At 41.0% G+C, this 23,004-nt stretch overlaps 4 non-coding genes across 4 annotated transcripts; all 4 read right to left on the bottom strand.

Moving 5' to 3' along the window:
• Window positions 1–1,601: 1,601 nt before the first annotated feature.
• On the bottom strand, window positions 1,602–1,683 carry trnal-uaa (transfer RNA leucine (anticodon UAA)). The gene has a single exon. It is a non-coding gene; the product is annotated as a tRNA-Leu (tRNA).
• A 964-nt stretch (window positions 1,684–2,647) lies between these two features.
• On the bottom strand, window positions 2,648–2,729 carry trnal-uag (transfer RNA leucine (anticodon UAG)). The gene has a single exon. It is a non-coding gene; the product is annotated as a tRNA-Leu (tRNA).
• Window positions 2,730–4,882: 2,153 nt separating this feature from the next.
• trnal-aag (transfer RNA leucine (anticodon AAG)) lies at window positions 4,883–4,964 on the bottom strand. The gene has a single exon. It is a non-coding gene; the product is annotated as a tRNA-Leu (tRNA).
• Window positions 4,965–20,566: 15,602 nt separating this feature from the next.
• Window positions 20,567–20,648, bottom strand: trnal-aag (transfer RNA leucine (anticodon AAG)). The gene has a single exon. It is a non-coding gene; the product is annotated as a tRNA-Leu (tRNA).
• Between the last annotated feature and the right edge of the window lie 2,356 nt (window positions 20,649–23,004).

Below are 23,004 nucleotides of genomic sequence, written 5' to 3'. Positions count from 1 at the left end.
GGCAGACTGGGAAACTGCATGTTTAAAAGCCCAAAAGCAGTCAACTAGTACCAGGATGAAACTCCTCCAATATAAATGGTTGATGAGAACCTACATAACTCCGGTCAAGCTGAACCGTTGGTCACCTAATATCCCAGATAGCTGTAGTAAATGTTTTGATGGAAAGGGTACTCTTTTTCACTGTGTATGGGACTGTCCAAAATTACATCAATATTGGAAGTCAGTCATGCAGACTTTGTCAAAGATTGTTGGAGTAAACATACCTGCTGAGGCCAAAATATGTGTGTTGGGTATATACCCAGAGGACTGTGTTTTTAGCTCCAGACAAATAAAACTGATTGACTTTGGACTCCTGCAAGCCAGGCGGTTAATATCTCTGTACTGGAAGAAAATGGATGTGCCCTCAAATCATATGTGGGTGAAGGAGATGGCATCATGTATTGTATTGGAACGACTCACTTACATTGTTAGAGGAAAGGGAAGAAATTTTGAAGAAATATGGTCACCATTAACTGAGTTTCTAAGACATTATGAAGGAAATTAAGAAAGTAAAGCTGACTGCCGAGTTGTTTTTTATTTTCTATTTTTAATTATTATTTTTTTTTCTCTTTTTTTTTATTTTGTTCTTTATTATCATTGTCTTTGTTATTCTGTTATGTGATGTTTTTACTTTTTTACTTTGGGGATTAAGTTGTGAAATATTAAGCTTATGTCAAATGTATTACTTGCTTGTTTTGTTAAAATTCAATAAATATAATGTTAAAAAAAAAACTTGTGATAACTCCTTCCGTGGGCCATTTTCCCCAATTTTTTATTTTAGTGTCTCACTTCTCCATAGTTAAATCAGTTGAAATTCTTCATGCTTTGAAGGAGCTCCTCGACAGGTGGAAAGGCCTACTAAGTAGAGGGGGGATGCAGTTACACTCTTGGAGGCCCCCCTCCCTGCAGATTGCAATTCCATCTCTAATCAAACACAACTGAATTACCTAATCAAAGCCTAATCGAATTACCTAATCAAAGCTCGGCCACGCTACCTTGTGAGAATGCCTTCCGTGGGCCATTTTCGCCAATTTTTTATTTTAGTGTCTCACTTCTCCATAGTTAAATCAGTTGAAATTCTTCATGCCTTGAAGGAGCTCCTCGACAGGTGGAAAGGCCTACTAAGTAGAGGGGGGATGCAGTTACACTCTTGGAGGCCCCCCTCCCTGCAGATTGCAATTCCATCTCTAATCAAACACAACTGAATTACCTGATCAAAGCCTTTGGGCCATACTCCAAAATGGCAGCCAGATGTGTCGCAGTTCAACTCAAAATCAAGAGGTAGCTGTCAGTTCACCAAAAACTCTCAATGAGTCAAATATGCAAACTCCATTATTAAAGACCAGGGGTGCCCAGTCCAGCCGATCGACTGTCCTGCACAGAGCAGGATTGCGCACCCCTTTATGCTATACATTATTATTATATTTAAATTCATTTTGGAAGTGTCATTATAATAATTGCAAGTTATTGTTGTCTCTAATTCAAGAGGGTGCATAATATCAGCTGCTATTGCACCTTTTCAGAGCACACTCTAGGTGTCTGGCCCTCATTAAAACCTCTGCTGGCAGTGGTGGGATTCAAACCCACGCCCCCGAAGAGACTGGAGCTTAAATCCAGCGCCTTAGACCCCTCGGCCACGCTACCCCAGCTTGGCTACTCTAGTGGGCAATTTTCTGGCCATTAAATTTCAGAAATAGAGAAATTGTTGGGTGTGGACCTTCATCGTCAGGCTCTGAAAATCGCCGTGTTCGGCCAAGGAAAGCAAAAACGGCTGAGTTTTGAAGAGACTGGGAGCAAGCAGTGTCACATCTCCAGTCTTTTCACAAGTGCCTTCTAAAATGTAGACTTGGCAGCGGTGGGATTTGAACCCACGCCCCCGAAGAGACTGGAGCCTTAATCCAGCGCCTTAGACCGCTGGATAAGGAGCTCCTCGACAGGTGGAAAGGCCTACTAAGTAGAGGGGGGATGCAGTTACACTCTTGGAGGCCCCCCTCCCTGCAGATTGCAATTCCATCTCTAATCAAACACAACTGAATTACCTAATCAAAGCCTAATCGAATTACCTAATCAAAGCTCGGCCACGCTACCTTGTGAGAATGCCTTCCGTGGGCCATTTTCGCCAATTTTTTGTTTTAGTTTCTCACTTCTCCATAGTAAAATCAGTTGAAATTCTTCATGCTTTGAAGGAGCTCCTCGACAGGTGGAAAGGACTACTAAGTAGAGGGGGGATGCAGTTACACTCTTGGAAGCCCCCCTCCCTGCAGATTGCAATGCCATCTCTAATCAAACACAACTGAATTACCTAATCAAAGCATTTGGGCCATACTCCAAAATGGCAGCCAGATGTGTCGCAGTTAAACTCAAAATCAAGAGGTAGCTGTCAGTTCACCAAAAACTCTCAGTCCGGCCGATCGACTGTCCTGCACAGAGCAGGATTGGGCACCCCTGTGTGCTATACATTATTATTATATTTAAATTCATTTTGGAAGTGTCATTATAATAATTGCAAGTTATTGTTGTCTCTGATTCAAGAGGGTGCATAATTTCAGCTGCTTTTGCACCTTTTCAGAGCACACTTTAGGTGTCTGGCCCTCATTAAAACCTCTGCTGGCAGCGGTGGGATTCGAACCCACGCCCCCGAGGAGACTGGAGCCTAAATCCAGCGCCTTAGACCCCTCGGCCACGCTACCCCTGCTTGGCTACTCTAGTGGGCCATTTTCTCGCCATTAAATTTCAGAAATAGAGAAATTGTTGGGTGTGGACCTTCATCGCCAGGCTCTGAAAATCGCCGAGTTCGGCCAAGGAAAGCAAAAACGGCTGAGTTTTGAAGAGACTGGGAGCAAGCAGTGTCACTTCTCCAGTCTTTTCACAAGAGCCTTCTAAAATGTTGTAGCGTTTATACGCCCGTATAAATATAACTAATTCTTATTCATAACAGATTATGATCAATAATTAATAGTTTAATTATTTTCAGAATTTACTGTAGCTGAATCAATAGTATGATAATTTTATCAGTTCATCCAATGAACGGAAAGCATAAACAATTATTAATTCTAGGAAATATAATATCTTCCTGGCCAAGAAAGACTAATTCCCAGCTAAAAGCTAAATTTAGAAATAATTCAAGGGTAAAAGCATAGGTAGCATTAGATCGCAGTTCAAGACAATAAATCTGTAAGCACACAACACAAGTAATGCTTCTCTTTTCAAATACAAACAATACTTTATTGATTATAAGACTAACACATAAAACTAATAGTAATAATAGTAATGGTAATAAAACTAACGCAAACACATGCACACGCATTCAAACAAGTTGAAGAAAGAAAGAGGGTGAGGAAGAATGGGTTTTAGGAGTCAGATGGTGAGATCCCAAGTATCTATATGCACTTATAAGACACAACCTGAACGAACCATCAATAATTAATTCCACCCTTTTGTTTCTTAGGTTACTAAATCTGTATCAAAATACACCAGTTCAGTTTAAGAGTCTGGAGGCATTACTTGCTTGTTTGCGTTCCTTTTTTTCTCTTGGGATTCCCTTTCCTCGTAAAAGGGGGTTTCCCGAGCTAGTTCGTTGGCTGGTCTCCTCGTGTGCCTGGATAGATCTTTGACAGCCAGTCACGTGGTGTGTTGGCGCGGATGAATGAAAGTCTTTGAAGTTGGAAGCTGGTTTTGCAGTTGAAATGTTAAAACGAAACTTTGCAGCAAAACTTAACTTAGAACCGAGACTTTTAACGAGAAAATAAAACAAAGGAAAAGAAAGGAAGGTGAAACGAGTTAGATGGCTTGAATAAATCTGTTTTAACCCATGTTCTTGTGATCTTAATTTGGGTTCTTTGTCTCTACGCGTCTACATGGTTACTATAACCATCTTCTGCTCCATCCGACTTGTTGTTCTGCCGAGACCTTCTTCGAGAGAGAGCCCGTCCGACTTCTGTTCTAATCTTCTAGCGCATTATTCTACCAAAGTCTTCTTCCTTAACTCTGTTCGGGTTTGAGGTTTTAAACTCAAGTGTTTTGTCCCGCCTCCTGGAGGAATTTGGAATTCGGACAATAAGATACTATATGGTTATTTGAGAAGGGGGTCTTTTCTATCCCCCCTCTTTCTCTCATCGTGAATCATGTGTTATCTGTGGTCTGCTTACTCATCAGCTCGAATAGAGGATTCCTTTTAGACATAATTTCCATTTTAAGAACATAAACTTTTTTACACAGATTTCAATCAAGCCACCTTCTGAATTAATAATATATGAGCATAATGATAGCAAACACGATACTTTCATTCACACAGGTAATAGTTACAACAATTAGATGACTTATATGCGATTAAGCATAATAGACACATACAGGGGTCATAGACACAATATAGAATTATGTAGTTGAACGATGTTTGAATATAAGTTCGTCAAGAATTGTTTTGTGATGATTGTATGCATTTTTATATGAAAAGTCTCTTGTCTCTGTGGTTTTTAAGAGGTCTCAACAATGAGGTCATTCAAAGATCTTCAAGAAGGGGGAAGTCTGTTTTACATCTCTGTCATGGGACCTTGTTCCTTAAGAAAGACGTAGTCTGTTAGTCGCAGGGGTCAGGTGACCTCTCGTTAGGGCATCTTGTTTTACCATTTCTGAACAGAGCTGTCTTGCAAAATTATAAAACGTTGACAACGTTCTTCCTTTAGTTAAACAATAAAAAGTATTTTTGGTTGCAGATTCTCTGGAGCCTATGGCTCTGGGTCTGGTGATTTGATTCTGGAATGTGAAGACTCTTTGTGGGATTATGTATGAACAGTCACCTAAAAGCTTCAATTGTGTTTGTTTCATTATCACTACAATGTAGACTTGGCAGTGGTGGGATTTAAACCCACGCCCCCGAAGAGACTGGAGCCTTAATCCAGCGCCTTAGACCGCTCGGCCACGCTACCTTGTGAGAATGCCTTCCGTGGGCCATTTTCGCCAATTTTTTATTTTAGTGTCTCACTTCTCCATAGTTAAATCAGTTGAAATTCTTCATGCTTTGAAGGAGCTCCTCGACAGGTGGAAAGGCCTACTAAGTAGAGGGGGGATGCAGTTACACTCTTGGAGGCCCCCCTCCCTGCAGATTGCAATTCCATCTCTAATCAAACACAACTGAATTGGCTAATCAAAGCATTTGGGCCATACTCCAAAATGGCAGCCAGATGTGTCGCAGTTAAACTCAAAATCAAGAGATAGCTGTCAGTTCACCAAAAACTCTCAATGAGTCAAATTTGCAAACTCCATTGACAAGGGGTGCCCAGTCCTGCCGATCGAGTGTCCTGCACAGAGCAGGATTGGGGACCCCTGTGTGCTATACATTATTATTATATTTAAATTCATTTTGGAAGTGTCATTATAATAATTGCAAGTTATTGTTGTCTCTGATTCAAGAGGTTGCATATTTTCAGCTGCTTTTGCACCTTTTCAGAGGACACTTTAGGTGTCTGGCCCTCATTAAAACCTCTGTTGGCAGCAGTGGGATTCAAACCCACGCCCCCGAAGAGACTGGAGCTTTTATCCAGTGCCATAGACCCCTCGGCCACGCTATCCCGGCTTGGCTACTCTAGTGGGCCATTTTCTGGCCATTAAATTTCAGAAATAGAGAAATTGTTGGGTGTGGACCTTCATCGTCAGGCTCTGAAGTCCGCCGAGTTCGGCCAAGGAAAGCAAAAACGGCTGAGTTTTGAAGAGACTGGGAGCAAGCAGTGTCACTTCTCCAGTCTCACTAAAATGCATCGTCAGGCTCTGAAGCCCGCCGAGTTAGGCCAAGGAAAGCAAAAACGGCTGAGTTTTGAAGAGACTGGGAGCAAGCAGTGTCACTTCTCCAGTCTTTTCACAATTGCCTTCTAAAATGCAGACTTGGCAGCGGTGGGATTTGAACCCACGCCCCCGAAGAGACTGGAGCCTGAACGCCAGCTGCCGAAGGATAGTCCGTCAAAATGGGGATAATGTTGAACAATGTTGAACGCCACAGCCAATCACGTCGACGCGCTATAACATTTGCAGCCAATTAGAGAGCGCCATTCTCGACATTATAACATTTGCAGCCAATCAGAGAGCGCCATTCTTGACTTTTTCCTTATCATTTTCGACATTTGACCAACCAGAGTACAAGGAAATGTCGATGGCACGTTTACGCTTAGCACCGCTAGGAGGAGGAGTCAGGAAGCTAGCCAAGTGTCAATCAAGTTGCCGAACTGAGCCGAAGGTGTACGAAGTAATGACATATCCTGAGGGGCGTGTCAGAGGTCAAAAAGTTCAGACGTCGAGCATCACTGTCACGGAGGTCAGGCAGCATCATTTTAACGGAGGACTGCGAAACTTATTTTTCGGTAACTTTAACTGTATTTTCGGACAATGTAATTTTATATTTGTATATAATTGTATATATTATAATTGTAAATATCGTGTGTGCTTTTTTTAAAGAAATAATAAGTATTATAGTAGTTTTGTTCAAAACGATATAACCTAACCGTTAGCCCCCCAACAAAAAAATGTCTGGCAAAAAATCCCATAAAGCCATGTCAGATACTGACTGGATTGCAAGGCTAAAAAAGTTTGCCAGCACAGGAGTTTGGCAATAAAATGAGGGTAACAGGCCAGCTCCTCGACAGAAAAAGTGGCATGACGTGTACCAAAGGGTGAGTGTGCTTTTGTCACCTTTGCATGATGTAATAATTGTAATCCTAATCATTTAATTCTATGTCATCATTATTTATAGATATGTATGTAGATAATGTTGCAGGTATTTGAGATTTATGTTTATTTATGTAAAAAAAAAACTTTTTTTTGCACTGGGAGATTCAGAGATTTGAGGCAGTGGGGGTGGGGATGTTGAGTGAATGGATCTTTTTTTGAAGGTGTGAAATGTTCCTCTCTTGTTCTTTTAAAGGAGGATACAAACTTTACTCACTCTTTATCTCTAATTTTACAGTTTGTATCTCCCCTTCAAAGAACATTAATACAAATAAATGACACACTACAATAAATTAATGTGCCATTCATACTGATAAGTTAGAAATGCATGTATTCTATATTATAATGTTTACAGATTGAAAGATGTCCGATGCAGTCTCGCGGCCAGACAACCTTGCTCGGAGCGGTCCCAAAGTGCATATGTGGTTTTCATACTCAAAAGGTAACTATGTAAAGATGTAACTTGTATTCTTATATATATATATATATATATATATAATTTACTGAACAAATTCTTCTTGTTCAACAATTATTGTAGCCTATGTATTTTTGTGGTTGTCTTAAGCAGGCCACAGCCTCTATTGGACAAGCACCAAGGGTTGTTGAACAACAGTCTGCCGCTACTGGACCAGCACAGGAGGTCATGGCGCAGAGTCAGCGTCAGCTCCCACCCCAGCCTACTTCTAAAATTATACCAAGTTTGTCAAAGGTAATAACATTTTTTTTATATATATATAATTGCAGTTTTAATATACGTTTAGTATAAAGGTTTAAGTTCAGTGGAAATGGCTGGTATGTTTTTACACCTACCTGCCAGCTGTCACACCTTGTACAGGGGCGGCTGTAGTCTGCTTATTGGTCAGTTTCACTGTCTCAGGTTGGTTTAGATCAAGTAAAATGGTGAAAGAACAATGTAACCTATGTGATCTCTCTTTCTTCTCTGGGCTCTGCTCTTGCATTCTCCTCTTCCTCTCTAATTGGGCTTTGCCATTATGGGTTAAACGATACTCACGTCCTTCATGGCATCTCTCTTGATTTTTCCAACTGGCTACTGAAGCTACGTCTTTCATTCTGTATTTCTCAGGTAACATTCCACTTATGCACAATTAATTATACACGTATTATTAATTAAGTCATCATGAATCTGCTTTGTTGCCATTTCAAGGGTAACCTTCATTACTGTTAATAAACGCTTTCTCTTACAAACTATGTGCAAACTATTTTTGATTTTAAGTCATTTTTAAAAGGTACTTGTTAAATTACTATATACTCACATTCTAGCAATACCTTCCCACACATTTTTCTATTCTAACTGTGCTTATTTCAATCTGTATAAGTAGTAGAGTGTGGTAATACACAGACAAAAAAATAAGTTAAAGAAAGAAAGCAGGTCCTTTAGTTATATAATGAATGATAGGATCAATAGATATTTTCTCATTTTACATTTTATTATATTTTTGGCCAATGTGCTGTTACAATTCAATTTGTCTTTTCATTGAAATTGTTTTGCCCTTTTTTAGTTTACCAAGCCAAGATTTGGTGGGGCCCACATTGCTGCTGCAAAGCCAAATCTGAGTGTGGCTAGGAGACCATCTTAGGCTGTTGACCAACCCAGCGCAGCAGTGTCCAGTGCCCCTACACCAAGCCCCACTGTCTCTGTAAGTACTGGCATAATCCACATTGCATTCTAAGACAAATTCCACATCTGTGCACTTTTTAGAAACTTGCATTCTAAGATACATTCCACATCTGTGCACTTTTTAGAAACATATTTTGTATTCCAGGAAACATCTCAGGCTGTTGACCAACCCAGCGCAGCAGTGTCCAGTGCCCCTACACCAAGCACCACTGTCTCTGTAAGTACTGGCATAATCCACATTGCATTCTAAGACACATTCCACATCTGTGCACTTTTTAGAAATATATTTTGTATGCAGGAAATCTTATCATAATGAATTAAGAGCAATACTATACAGTTTTCACACAATATGCAGTCAGTGAACACATTTCCACAATGCTTACATTTTCTTAACAGACAAGCTATACCTCCCAACAAAATTATGGATTGTTTTTGTAGTATTTACAAATGTTAACACACACCACCCCACAATAGCAAAAAACAATATTCCAAACCTTAGATACAGTATAAAAACCTCGGCTTCTTCAATGATATCAGTTCAAAAACAATATATCTCAGCTGATAATAAACAAACAATTGAATAATTGACACACACCTGATTTATGTTGGGTAAATTGGGCCAACCATAGCTGATTCCAGTCTGGCTTAGACTCAGTGGCAGGGGTTATTTTTTTCTGTTACATTGACACTTATACAGTAAAAGGAGGACTTTGAGGAGTGATGTTTTTGAAAACAGAAAAAGACAAACACTGTAATGTCTGGACGAGGAAGAGTAAGAGCAAGGGGCCCAGGGAGAAGAGCAGGCCCAGTGAGAGATGCAGTGAGAGTTGCAGTGAGAGATGCAGTGAGATGTGCAGTGAGATGTGCAGATGCAGGCTAGTGTGGATCCACCTGTTGTTTTGTTTGTGGACTGTGGCTGCTGCACTGATGTGGGTGAGACCAAGCTGAAAACCAGATTCAGAGGGTGGCCTGATCTCATGATTCGCTTGGACATCTGGCATTTTATGCGCAGGATTGCCATGGGGTGTACAACTGATGCCCATCAGCTGTATCCCATCTTCATGTCACGGCTGTCAGCGTGCATTTTTGAGTGGGATGCGGCTGATGTTTCTATGCTTCGCAAAGCAAAGAGAGAGCTGTTGATATCCCAGGGTTGGCCTGCGCTGACAGATGAAGATGTCAACAAGCATCTTACCAGAAATGAGCTGGCACTCCATTGCCGGAGGAGGACCTGTGGAGAGGAGACTACCATCATTCTCCTTGAGCGGCTGCTTACAGAGCTCCTGAGCAGCAAGGGCAAAGACTCCCTGGGTGTTCCTCTCCTGGACCGAGAAAGGATGGAGCACATCTGGAATGTCCAGAAGAAGCATGTGAAATGCATTCAAGACCCCCCTGGTGTTGTGCTCTATACAGAGACAGGGAGCCTAAACAAGGGAGGCGTGCTTCTGAAGACCTACAGATGTGCCAGAGGCTCCACTTCTCTCCAGTCCTTTCATTTACACCTGAACCGTTTCATCCCAGGTATTGTCTTTGTCACACACACTGTGCATGTGTAAAGAAAGAGCATTAAGTGTTTTTGTGTGTTCCTTTAACACCTCCTAAACACTGTTGTGTCTATTTACAGGGACCAGTGCAAACAGTCTGAACTTTCAGATTTATCTGCTGGAGGGTCTACACCGGTGGAACCAGGACCGGGAGGCTGCTTCCCTGTCATCGGAGCCATAAGCTTTGTGCAGCTACAGAGGAGAACTTGTTCACTGTGTAAACGGCAATTATGAAAAGCTGTTTGGCAGGAAAGTGGTCCCCACGTTTTGTCCCCCTGCATGTTACACCGGTGAGAATTATTTTATATATTATTTATTTTATCAACTTGCAATTTCTGTGTAACCTCCGTCTATATGTCAGATTTAACCCTATAGAGTCGATTGTATCATAATTGATATGCAAGTTTCTAAAGGACTCTAAATGATCAACATGATCAAAACTTTTTAGGAAACATGCCCTCTGTCGTCTGATTGATTATAGTCTTTTAGTATAATTGTAAAAGTGTCCACCTTCAGCTCGTGCTTCACGTTTCTTTTCATTGTGAAACCTTTACTGATTTTATAAAGTAATTGTAAGAATAACTTTTATATTGTTAGTAATATTTAATGACTAGTTACTAGACTGAAGCAGCTTGGGTTCACTTGATTAGAAAATCATGTTACATGTAAATATCAAAAAGATCATCAGACTTTTCTCTCAATCATCATTGTATTGCATTTCATTTCATGTTTTGCCCCCATAATTAAACGTGTTGGGCCTCTAAATAAAACTGTTTTGTTTTTTTTCTCCTTGACGATGAGCTCTATATTCTCACACTATATGAGCTACTACAAAAGCCTAATGTATCAAATATGATACACAACATTGTATTTAATTTCCGTTTGTTTATTGTTTTCATTTCAGGTGAGCTCATGAATCCTGACTCTGAGCAGACAGCAGAGCTCATTGAGGACCTCAGTGTGGAGGAGCGAGATGAAGATGAGGGCTTCTGTGACATCAGCGAGGATCACACAATAGCAGATCTGGAGGCTGTTCTGTCACCACCCTCTTCCACACTGACACTGGGTTCTTCTACCCTGGTCACCAGCAGTGCCACACCTGTACTGGGCTCCACATCCCCTTCACTGGTCCCTGACCCCAAACTTGTCCTCACACATACCCCTTTTCCACCAAGGCAGAGCTGGTGCTGGTTCGGAGCCAGAGCCTAGTTTCAAATCGGTTCTTTGTTTTTCGACCACCAAAGCACCAGCTCCGAACCAGTAAAAGTGGTTCTTAAGTAGCACCAAATCATTGCTGGTCTAGAAGTAAGAACCGCTTACGTCAGCGGCTGGGGGCGGGGTTACCGTGACCAACAAGACGAACAGAAACTTGTGACCGCCATTTTTGAATTAGCAGATAAACACGATGGACGCGATTAAACAAAAACAGTTGTGGTCAGAGGAGGAAACAAGCTGCTTTATTGCACTCTGGTCCTCTGCAGAAGTCCAGGGTAAGTTAGACGGGGCTTCGCGGACGAAACCGGTTTTGCAGCAAATTCCGAGAGAGATGGCTGTAGCGGGGTTCGACCGGAACCTCCAACAGATAAGCAACAAACTAAAAAAACTAAAGAAGGACTACAGGGACCAAAAAAAGGACCTCGGTCGAAGCGGCAATGGTCGCCCTCGTCGAAACCCACATTTCGACGTTCTCGACTCTGTTCTCGGCGATAGGCCGGCATGCCAGGTGACCGGGGCGCTGAACTCGGCAACAATAATGCTCGAGTCAATGGTGGATGATTCGCTACAGCAAAGTTGCACCGATCCTGGTAAGTTCTGTTTTTATATTATTTTACTTTCTTGTTTCTTAGTCGTTTAGTGAGGTTCTAATTTCTTACATCAGTGTTTGCAATGTGGCTAGCTAGGATTGTATTATCTGTGATTTCATTGTATAAAGTAGCACAGAACAGTAAAGTGTAATGGACAATAATTTTTAAAGTACTGTCTGGATTTTTGTTTTTTTTATAGAACTGTCTGCCATCACCGACCGTGATGATGACAACGTTGAGTTGCCGCCACCGCTGGGCTGCAGCTCTCCCGTGCCGTCGTGTAGCAGCTCTGGAGAAGCATCTTCAGAACGGGGTAAGACTTGGTGTGCAAATGGTCACATCATACACTATGCAAACACTGAGTTGTGTCTGTAATATATATATATATACACACACATACATACTGTATATTACTATATATTATCAGGTACTGAAATGTTTAAATTTTTCCTTCATTTAAAGTGATAGTTCACCCTAGGTGAACTAACCCTTTAACTTAATGAACAGCAATACAAAATGCTTTGATATGTAACAATTACATTTTATTACCTTAGACAAAAAGCAAAAGTCTAGAAAATACTTTTAAAAAGTTTAAAATAGAATATAAAGTCAGTCTGACATTACCTTTAGCTACATACAATATAATGTTGATGCTTTTTTATGGACATGAGCAAAATCTGAAGTGATAGTGATGTAGTATGATGCTATACATATTTTTTATATAACTAATATAGCAGATGCATACCCGTAATTCCCTGCAGAAAACCATTATTTGCAATGCTATGACAACACATTGATGATCTGTCATCTGCTATTATTGTTGTACACAGGAAAAAGGAAGAGAGACAGTACCTCAGAACTGGTGCAATATTTGGAAAGGGCAGATGAGAGGTTTTTGCAGCACAGCAAAGAAATGGATGATGCCTTGCGTCAGGACATGAGAGCGGACACACAGTCTCTGCTTGGACTCATGGGGCGCATGGTGGCCGTAATGGAGGCACAAGTGCAAAAATGATTGCAAATATACCACCACAGTATTTCTGGTTGCTGCTTTTTATGTCAATTTTTAATTTATTTAAAATAACTATTTACAATTTTTTTCACTTACTGCACTTTACATTTTCACAGTTTTATAAAGATTTGTATTGTTGTTTTTGTTTAAATAAACATGTTTATTAATACAAATGTCTGGTTCAGTTTCTTTAACATTTAGGCAAATATCGTGTATGGTTTGTGGTTTAAAAAAAAATGCGATTTGTTGTATTTTCATACATGTGTATATTAAACATGTTAATCAGGTGAAGCGATTAGCTGCATATACAATTCTATAACATTTCAACATTAAATATGACTAAAATCCAAATTAGTTCATGATTGGAAGTTAATAAAAACTTGGTGGTTTAAAGTGAATTGAGGAAAAGGGTAATATTAATATTTTAAATTGTGTTAAGTAGTTTGGTGCTAATTGTAGCTCTAACCACCTGTCGGGCAGGAGCTATATCTATTTCACAATATAATTTGTTACAAGAATTTACAATATTTGGTTTGTTTTCTAGAAAGGCTTCAGATAATAGGTGGATAGTGGGCTTGAAGTGGAGCTGATGGCAAGCCATAACGCCTGAATAAAGGCTATAATGGTTGAATTAAGACAAAAGACTGTCTCATGCCGGTCAGAAGTGTGAAAGGGTCATTGATTGAGGACCATAAAGCAAGAATTGAGCAGTTCTCCTGGCCAGACATTAGTCAAGTAGGTGTTTACAGGGCAATAAAATGGCTTATGAAATTATTCACAAAATGCATCGTTTTAGAGATAATAGGGTTTATTCAATGGATGAGAATATAATACAATTTATGGAAGTGCAGATGTCCTCAAACACAAACCGCAGTGTTACAAAAATATGGCATTGGTCTATTCAAAGAACCACTCATTCCCTCCGTTAAAATGCATCATTAATGCACCTCTGATGTCAGCCCCTTCGGTGTTTGCACGCTCAGGTAATGTCTGAACAGGAGGCTCAATGTTTAGAGTCCTGTCTGGGTGCTCTTCAGTGAAATTATCACCATGTTCCTCACAAATGTTATGGAGCACACAGCAGGTCAGTGCAATCCTCTTGCTCAGCTCCAGCTTGCAGTCATTTCTTTTTAGGAGGCACCTCCATCGTCCTTTTAATCTCCCAAAAGACATCTCCACAACCGATCGTGCACTGCTCAGCCTGTAATTGTAGGTGTGCTGTTCAGGGGTCAGTCTGCCAGTGTCGGAAAAGGGCTTCATGAGCCAATTCTGCATGGGGTATGCCGGATCACCGATCAGGTAATGTCCAACATCACAGCCAGAGATGGTCACTTTGTTTTGCCCAAGTAATTCCCCGTCACTTAGGGCCTCCCACAAATGTGACTGTCGTAGCACTCGGGCGTCATGCACACTCCCTGGATAGCCAACACAAACATCCCAGAAAAGACCTTTGCCATCCACAACTGCTTGCAGAACAATAGAATGCCAGCCTTTACGATTGAAATAGTCTCGTGGATAGTCCTCTGGTGCAATTATTGGAATGTGGCTGCCATCAATTGCACCCACACACTGTGGAACTCTCCAACGATTATTAAAGAAAGTGGCCATTTCTAACAACTTTTCAGCATCAGGAAATCTTATGTGGATGAGAAGGAGCACCTTGATGACTGTGTTGCAGAATTCCTGAACACAATTAAATACAGTGCTGAGGCCTACCCCAAAAAGATGGCTGATTGTCCTGTATTCACCACCCGTGGCCAGTTTCCAGATGGCAATTGCCACACGCTTTCGGATTGGGACACACAAACGGTAGTTTGTGTTCCTTCTCCCCATAGCATGCTTGACCTGACTGCAGATGTACTCAAACGATTCTGGGGATACACGGAAATTCTGCATGAATTGTAACGGGGTGAAATCCGGAACAATTGTTTCCCACCAGTGGCCAGATCGTGGGTATGCCCACATTACAGGTGGCCTCCGCCTTGCCTTCAGCTGCAAGATTGCCTGTAAAGATAAAAAAATATATATAAATATATATACTGTAGGCTATATATAATTTTCATTTATGGGCAATAGGGTTTATGTATATTTTCTATCAAGTATACAGTGCAGTATAAATACTATAAAAACAGTTGAGCTGTAGCAGTGAAGCGTTTATTAATTCATCTATAAGTACCACTAAAAGACAGGGCTACTTTATTTATAAGGTTTTTTCCCAGTCTTTTTAGGGTCATACATTGTCTTTTCAGACAACTTATTTTCATAGCCTTCTTGTCCAGTGAAAACCATGTATAAATCTAAATTTGGACATTTTTAATAGGCGTTACACATTACAGCTGCAGTAATACTAATAAAAAAACATAATATAGCATATAATAAAACAACACTGAAAGTGGACACATTTTTCTGCAGATTATCTAGTTTTAGTTTTATTACTGTGAGTGGTTTTTGCGTTTGCGTCACACATACATACGAGATTTCACAAAACAGCGTCGAAAACCTTATTCAACCTATGCTTAATACATTTTAATTTAACTGCAATGTGATCGATTATCAGCAAAATCGATGCTAGGAGGTTAGCAACATGCTGAGGCTAAAATATAAATCTCAGACTAAAGTCGGCATCTTATTGTTAAAAATAAATGTTATGTACATACCGTTACTCTCGCTTGTAATCTCCGTCTGTACAAATAAAGGCGAGCCACGCGAACACGTTGGATCCGCCGTGTTTGGATGCCGATGTAGGTCCGCAAAGCCATGAACATCAGTAGCAAAGCAACGTCCGCCATTGTTTATTGGTGTGTTTGTGTTTAGCGCCACCGCGCTAACGTTGGAGGGAAAGATGAGACGTATGCAGTGACGTAAGAGCTGGCTCTGTTGTGGCTCTCTAGCCGGTGGAAAGGCAAACCGGTTCTTATGGCGCTTTTCCATTACCAGTACCAGCTCGACTCGACTCGACTCGCCTTGGCTCGCCTCGACTCGGCTCGCTTTTCGTTCCGTTTTCCATTGCAGAAAGTATCGCCACAAATAGTACCCGGTCGTCATAGCGACGCCTTTCGTTCCTCGTTGCCCCATCAAGCTCTCGCTGGATCCTCTCTTCGGCAACCAAACAAAGGAATGTCTGCACCTCCTCGTTTGACCACGGCGTATTCTTCCGAGTTGCCATAATAATAGTAGTAAGTTTAGTAACTATCTCTGGCTAAACTATTTAAAAAAGGCGGGGTTATTCTGGATACTCCATCTGGCGCGTGCAATGATGACGCAGTGAATAGTGACGATTCTCTCTGACCAATCAGCAGTCGGCATTGTTTTCACGTCACATTTTAGTATCGCCTTAGCTCGCTTAGAACCTCGCCGGAGGTGGTACGAAAAAAAGTACCCGAAAGCAGGTACAGGTACAACTTTTACACAGTGGAAAACCAAACAAAGGCGAGTCGAGTCGAGCCGAGCCGAGCCAAGGCGAGCTGGTACTGTGTAGTGGAAAAGCGCCATTAGTAAGCTTATCAGTCGAACCAACTCCGAACCAGCTCTGGCTCTGGCTCTGAACCAGCACCCGGTTCTTTTTGGTGGAAAAGGGGTAACAGTCTCCTTCATCACCTGGACCCTCAGGGACTGCTGTCACACCTGTTCCCTCTGAAACATCTGTTTCAACTCTCCCCTCAGAGCCAGAGGATGCTGGTCAGGATGATGATGAAGAAGAGACGGTAAATACTACTCCTTTGTATGTCTTTCAAATTAACTAGAATAATTATGATGAATTAACATCCAGTGCTTTAAATCCAGACTTTCCACATATTTTACATTTAAAAGTACAGCCTAAATTCATTTGTAAGCTGCAAATACACATCAAGTCAAGTCATCTTTATTTATTTGGTACTTTGTAAAATGTCAAGAATGGCGCTCTCTGCTTTGTACTATACAGTGCTTTACGGTGATAAACAGGAAAATAACACAATCAGTTATGGAATTATGCATTAGACAGATGTGATGTAATAATTGTATTGCATGTTTGTGTTTTTTAATAGGCTGTTGACTACCAAAATATCCTGGGTTATCAACATGTGGACCAGCTGGCAGAATATCTGGTGGATCTCCGGGACCACACAGCCCTCAGCCTGACCAACCAGGAAGCCAACACCATAATTGCTCTTTGGCAGAACCTGGATGACCGGGACAAGGAACGGGTGGTGATTGACAGTCGATGCCGAAAGAGACTGCTGAGTGGACGCTACAAGGTCCCGAAGAAGCCCACTCACCCTGGTGTAGAGAGCACCACCAGATGAGCACCACCAAGCAGCGCACCTGCTCAGTGGCCTGACTGTTGCCGTCTGGTGGAGACCATCTTCATCAGACTTTGCACTGTCCACCCAAGCCCCAAAAGAAAAGGCAAGGGAGCCCTGTCAAGATGGTCTCTGATCCTGCAAGACTATCGCAGGATAAGGCAGCTTGTACTGGGCAACAGCTTGGTGATGGGAGGAACATCCATGCAGCTGGTGGAGGTTAACCAGAACACCCTGATTCAGTGGTATAACAAAAGACAGAAAAAGCAGGAGCTGTCTGTGCTGCTTCAGGACATTCAGTTGCCTCAGCCCCTCCCTGAAGCTCATGAGCCTCTCCAGGTAGCCAAACGTCTACGGACTGAGCCAGAACAACCAGGGGAGCAGCACCAGTACAAGCTACCAGAGAGCACAGCTGGTCAGGCAAAGCAGAGGCAGACTTCTGTTGGGCGACCCCCTCTCAGACCCAAGGCACCAGCGCAGAGTCAGACGTTGCTGACACCATCTGCATCTGGAGCATCACTGCAGATGGTACCAAATATACTTATACCATCAGCACCAGGTTTCCAGGGTGTTCCAATGTTCCAGGCTGTGCCAATGTTCCAGGGTGTGCCAATGTTCCAGGGAGTGCAAATGATCCAGGGCATCCCAATGGCCCAGGGGATGCAAATGATACAGCCACTGTTACAGCCAACAGCTGTACAGGGAACCCGCTTACCCGCTTCACCAGCTGCCAATCCAGACGCCATGCCCAAGAGACCCTACAGGAGAACCGTAGAGGCCAACACTTGCAAAAAATGTGGCCAATTTAAAACAAGTGCAACAGGACATAGCCAGTACAGGGGCAGGGTGTACTGCCCACAGACTGAAACTGTTTCAAAAGAGGTGTGGTTAGAGGAAATGCGGAGAACCATTTCCAAATAATGTATATATTTTCATGTATATAGCATCATGTATATAGTGTGAACAGTTGTTTAAATAGTTAATACTTGTGTTGAATATTATTTAATTGTTTTTTTAACGTTATTTAACATTTTAACTTTTTATTTCTTGTTTTTGAAAACCTATTTAACTTTTCATTTTATTTATTTATTTTTAAAACATGTTACCAGTATTTAACATTTTAATATTCATTACTGTTCTGTTGGTATGATTGGAAAATAAAAACAAATTGGCAAGTGATTTCTTTTTGACTTTGACTTTCATATAACACTAGTTCATCAGAACACTGCAACAATATAACATTTGTATATAAAAAATATAATTTATACATTTTGTTATTCTTGTGATTGACATTTTCAGCATATTAGTTACTATTTAATGGGTTGCATCTTTGTTCATTACAAATAACAGATTTGCAAGTGTCTTGTTTGAATGTAACCTAAAAAAATACTTAATCAGATCAATAATAATACAACAACTACGAAATAATAACACTGTTCCATTGGCAATTATATATTTTTATGAAAGAATATCAAAGAAACACAACAAACAAATTACATATGTATATTTTATTAACACTGGAACAGTATGCATTCAAAAAGAATTTGCTTATTTACTTTTACTTTCATATAACACAATATTTCATCAGTACACTGCACCAATATAACATTTATATTTAAAAAGATAATTTTTCCATTTTGTTATTCTTGTGACAGACATTCTTCATATTAGTTACTATTTAATGGGTTGCATCTTTGTTCGTTGCATAATAATGCAAATAACATTTTTTTTTAATGAAAGAATTTCAAAAAACAACAAACAAATTACATATGTATATTTTATAAACACTGGAACAGTATGCATAAAAAATTTAGCTTATTTACTTTTACTTTATTATAACAATATTTTTTCAGTACACTGCAACAATATAACATTTGTATATAAAAATATACTTTGTACATTTTGTTATTCTTGTGAAACATTTTACAGCATATAAGTTACTAATTAATGATTTGCATCTTTGTTCATTGCATAATAATGCAAATAACATTATTTTTCATGATAGAATATCAAAAAAAACAACAAACAAATTAAATATGTATATTTTATTAAAACGGGAACAGTATGCATTCAAAAATAATGATTATTTATTCAAATAATAAATATTACAAAAAGTTGTCTTTAGCTGGATTCGAACCCCAGTCTTGGTGCACACCTGCAATAGAAAACAGTGTGATATAAATGCGTGATTTTCACACACGAAGAAACCGGAAAATGTATCATAAGATCTATGCTAATGAAGGCATATCTTTGAACATCAAATTTCAGCCTTTCTTTTCTTCGTTTTTTCTTTCTCTTCTTCCCCCTCTCTTTTTCTTCCTTCCCCCTTTTCTTCCCTTCTTCCCCACCTTTGTTGGACTATTGTTCCCCAGCTTGAACGCAGCACCTTAGACCGCTCGGCCACGCTACCGTGTGAGAATGCCTTCCGTGGGCAATTTTCACCAATTTTTTCTTTTAGTCTCTCACTTCTCCATAGTTAAATCAGTTGAAATTCTTCATGCCTTGAAGGAGCTCCTCGACAGGTGGAAAGGCCTACTAAGTAGAGGGGGGATGCAGTTACACTCTTGGAGGCCCCCCAAGAGTGTAACTGAGTGTAATAGTGTAATAATATACATATATATATATATATATATATATATATATATATATATATATATATATATATATATATAATGCTATACATTATTATTATATTTAAATTCATTTTGGAAGTGTCATTATAATAATTGCAAGTTATTGTTGTCTTCGATTCAAGATGGTGCATATTTTCAGCTGATTACAACCTCTGCTGGCAGCAGTGGGATTCAAACACACGCCCCCGAGTAGACTGGAGCCTGGAGCCTGATCTCTGCTGTCAGTTCAACAAAATCTCTGCTTGATCTCTAATCAAACACAACTGAATTACCTAATCAAAGCATTTGGGCCATACTCCAAAATGGCAGCCAGATGTGTCACAGTTAAACTCAAAATCAAGAGGTAGCTGTCAGTTCACCAAAAACTCTCAATGAGTCAAATTTGCAAACTCCATTGACAAGGGGTACCCAGTCCTGCCGATCGAGTGTCCTGCACAGAGCAGGATTGGGGACCCCTGTGTGCTATACATTATTATTATATTTAAATTCATTCTGGAAGTGTCATTATAATAATTGCAAGTTATTGTTGTCTCTGATTAAAGAGGTTGGATATTTTCAGCTGCTTTTGCACCTTTTCAGAGGACACTTTAGGTGTCTGGCCCTCATTAAAACCTCTGCTGGCAACGGCGGGATTCGAACCCACGCCCCCGAAGAGACTGGAGCTTAAAACCAGCGCCTTAGACCCCTCGATCACGCTACCCCGGCTTGGCTACTCTAGTGGGCCATTTTCTGGCCATTAAATTTCAAAAATAGAGAAATTGTTGGGTGTGGACCTTCATCGTCAGGCTCTGAAGCCCGCCGAGTTCGGCCAAGGAAAGCAAAAACTGAGTTTTGAAGAGACTGGGAGCAAGCAGTGTCACTTCTCCAGTCTTTTCACAATTGCCTTCTAAAATGTAGACTTGGCAGCGGTGGGATTTGAACCCACGTCCCCGAAGAGACTGGAAACTTAATCCAGCGCCTTAGAGCGCTCGGCCACGCTACCTTGTGAGAATGACTTCCGTGGGCCATTTTCGCCAATTTTTTCTTTAGTGTCTCACTTCTCCATAGTTAAATCAGTTGAAATTCTTCATGCCTTGAAGGAGCTCCTCGACAGGTGGAAAGGCCTACTAAGTAGAGGGGGGACGCAGTTACACTCTTGGAGGCCCCCCTCCCTGAAGATTGAAATACCATCTTTAATCAAACACAACTGAATTACCTAATCAAAGCCTTTGGGCCATACTCCAAAATGGCAGCCAGATGTGTAGCAGTTCAACTCAAAATCAAGAGGTAGCTGTCAGTTCACCAAAAACTCTCAATGTGTCAAATTTGCAAACTCCATTATTAAAGACCAGGGGCCTCATGTATCAATCTTGCGTATGCACAAAATCTTTGCTTACGCCAGCTTTCACGCTCACGGTCGGATGTACTAACAGTGAAATTAACGTGAGAATGTGCGTTCCTCCACGCCAATTTCATGTCTGGCGTACGTACATTTCTCATAGTTTTTGTCCGTTGGCGAATCTTACAGGCAATGAAGTTAAGTTGCAAACATTACACAGCGAATTTTTCTACAAGTCTATCGCACTACCACCTGTGGGAAGCATTGCTATTAATTTGCAATTTATAAAATAATTTACATATATTGTCACACGAGCCTTATGGAAATATTTTATCAATTATGCGATTAAGTAAGAACATATAAAAACATATGCAAATTGATACAACCCTTAGTCTATGGCAATGGCAGCTTTGGCCTTATTAGAGGACATTGCTAATGGCAGAATCCGAAGAGAACGAGTTTTTAGGGACCACAATGATTTTCTGGCCCAGGATGATGACTGGCTTATCAGCCGTTTCAGATTTCCAAGGGCTATCCTCTTGGAGCTCTGTGCTGAGTTGGGTCCGAATCTAGAGAGAGAGACAGCGAGGACCCACGCAATACCCGTTCCCTTGCAGGTGCTGACAGCACTTGTTCCTGGCAACTGGTTCTTTCCAAAGGGAACTGGCAGACCGCTCAGGAATAAGCCAGTCGTCTTTGAGCCGCGCAATGCCAGCGGTATGGGTCGGGATCATCCGCATGTCTACCAGGTATAAGGTTCCCATATGATGCAGTTGACCAGCCAAACATTAAAACGCAATTCGCAGCGATAGCCGGTTTTCCTAATGTAATCGGAGCGATCGACTGCACACACATTGCTATAAAGGCGCCATCTGAAGAAGAATTTGCATATAAATCGGAAACATTTCCATTCAATGAATGTGCAGATAATATTGGTTACCTTCGTGGCAGTCCTGTAGTAATTCCGAGTCTCCCACAGCAGCAGATACTACTCCAGAGAGTAAAGTGTCACCCATAATTGAGGCAACTCTGCTCAAAGGGTGTAAGTTCATCGACCCCTTTACCACTGCCTGTTCTGCCCACACTTTGTCGGTGCGCAGCAGTTCTCCATTTAATGTCCAGCTTTATATCAGACCATTTCTTTTTAAGTCCATTTACAGTGCGACTTTCAGATCCCACCGCATTGACGGCATCAGCCAAACTCGCCCACTCATATTTTTTCCTTTTGTTATTAATTCCGGAGGACAAAGTTCCAAATATTTGTTTTTCTCGTTTCTACCTCCGATAATGGCACCTCCGATTCACTTTCTGTAAAGTTTCACTTCTTGCCGCTTGCTTTAGCCATTTTCTTACTCCTTTCTTTTGCCAAAGTGGACTCATTACCATATTTAAATGTATTTAATTAAGGGAGGAGACTGGGTGGGGCGTTGTGCTCGTGCATGTGCGCTCATTTTTACGTTAATTGGGATGTACAAAGAGAATATGCGTGGGATCCTTCGTACGCAGAGATTCATACATCTGTTTTTTTTTGTGCGTACGCACATTTACAGCTTTGTCCGTACGCAATGTTTTAGTATGAATTCAACGCAAGTCTTTGTACATGAGGCGCCAGGGGTGCCCAGTCCTGCCGATAGACTGTACTGCACAGAGCAGGATTGGGCACCCCTGTGTGCTATACATTATTATTATATTTAAATTCATTTTGGAAGTGTCATTATAATAATTGCAAGTTATTATTGTCTCTGATTCAGGAGGGTGCATATTTTCAGCTGCTTTTGCACCTTTTCAGAGCACACTTTAGGTGTCTGGCCCTCATTAAATCCTCTGCTGGCAGCGGTGGGATTCAAACCCCCACCCCCGAAGAGACTGGAGCCTAAATCCAGCGCCGTATACCCCTCGGCCACGCTACCCCGGCTTGGCTACTCTAGTGGGCCATCTTGTGGCCATTAAATTTCAGAAATAGAGAAATTGTTGGGTGTAGACCTTCATCGTCAGGCTCTGAAGCCCTCCGAGTTCGGCC

This window comes from Siphateles boraxobius, unplaced genomic scaffold (genome assembly GCF_051911475.1).
Source record: "Siphateles boraxobius isolate OS27281-9 unplaced genomic scaffold, OSU_SipBor_1 12, whole genome shotgun sequence".
In the NCBI taxonomy this organism is placed as follows: Eukaryota; Metazoa; Chordata; class Actinopteri; order Cypriniformes; family Leuciscidae; genus Siphateles; species Siphateles boraxobius.
Note: the sequence above shows the minus strand (reverse complement) of the source record. Positions and strands in the feature narration are given on the sequence as shown.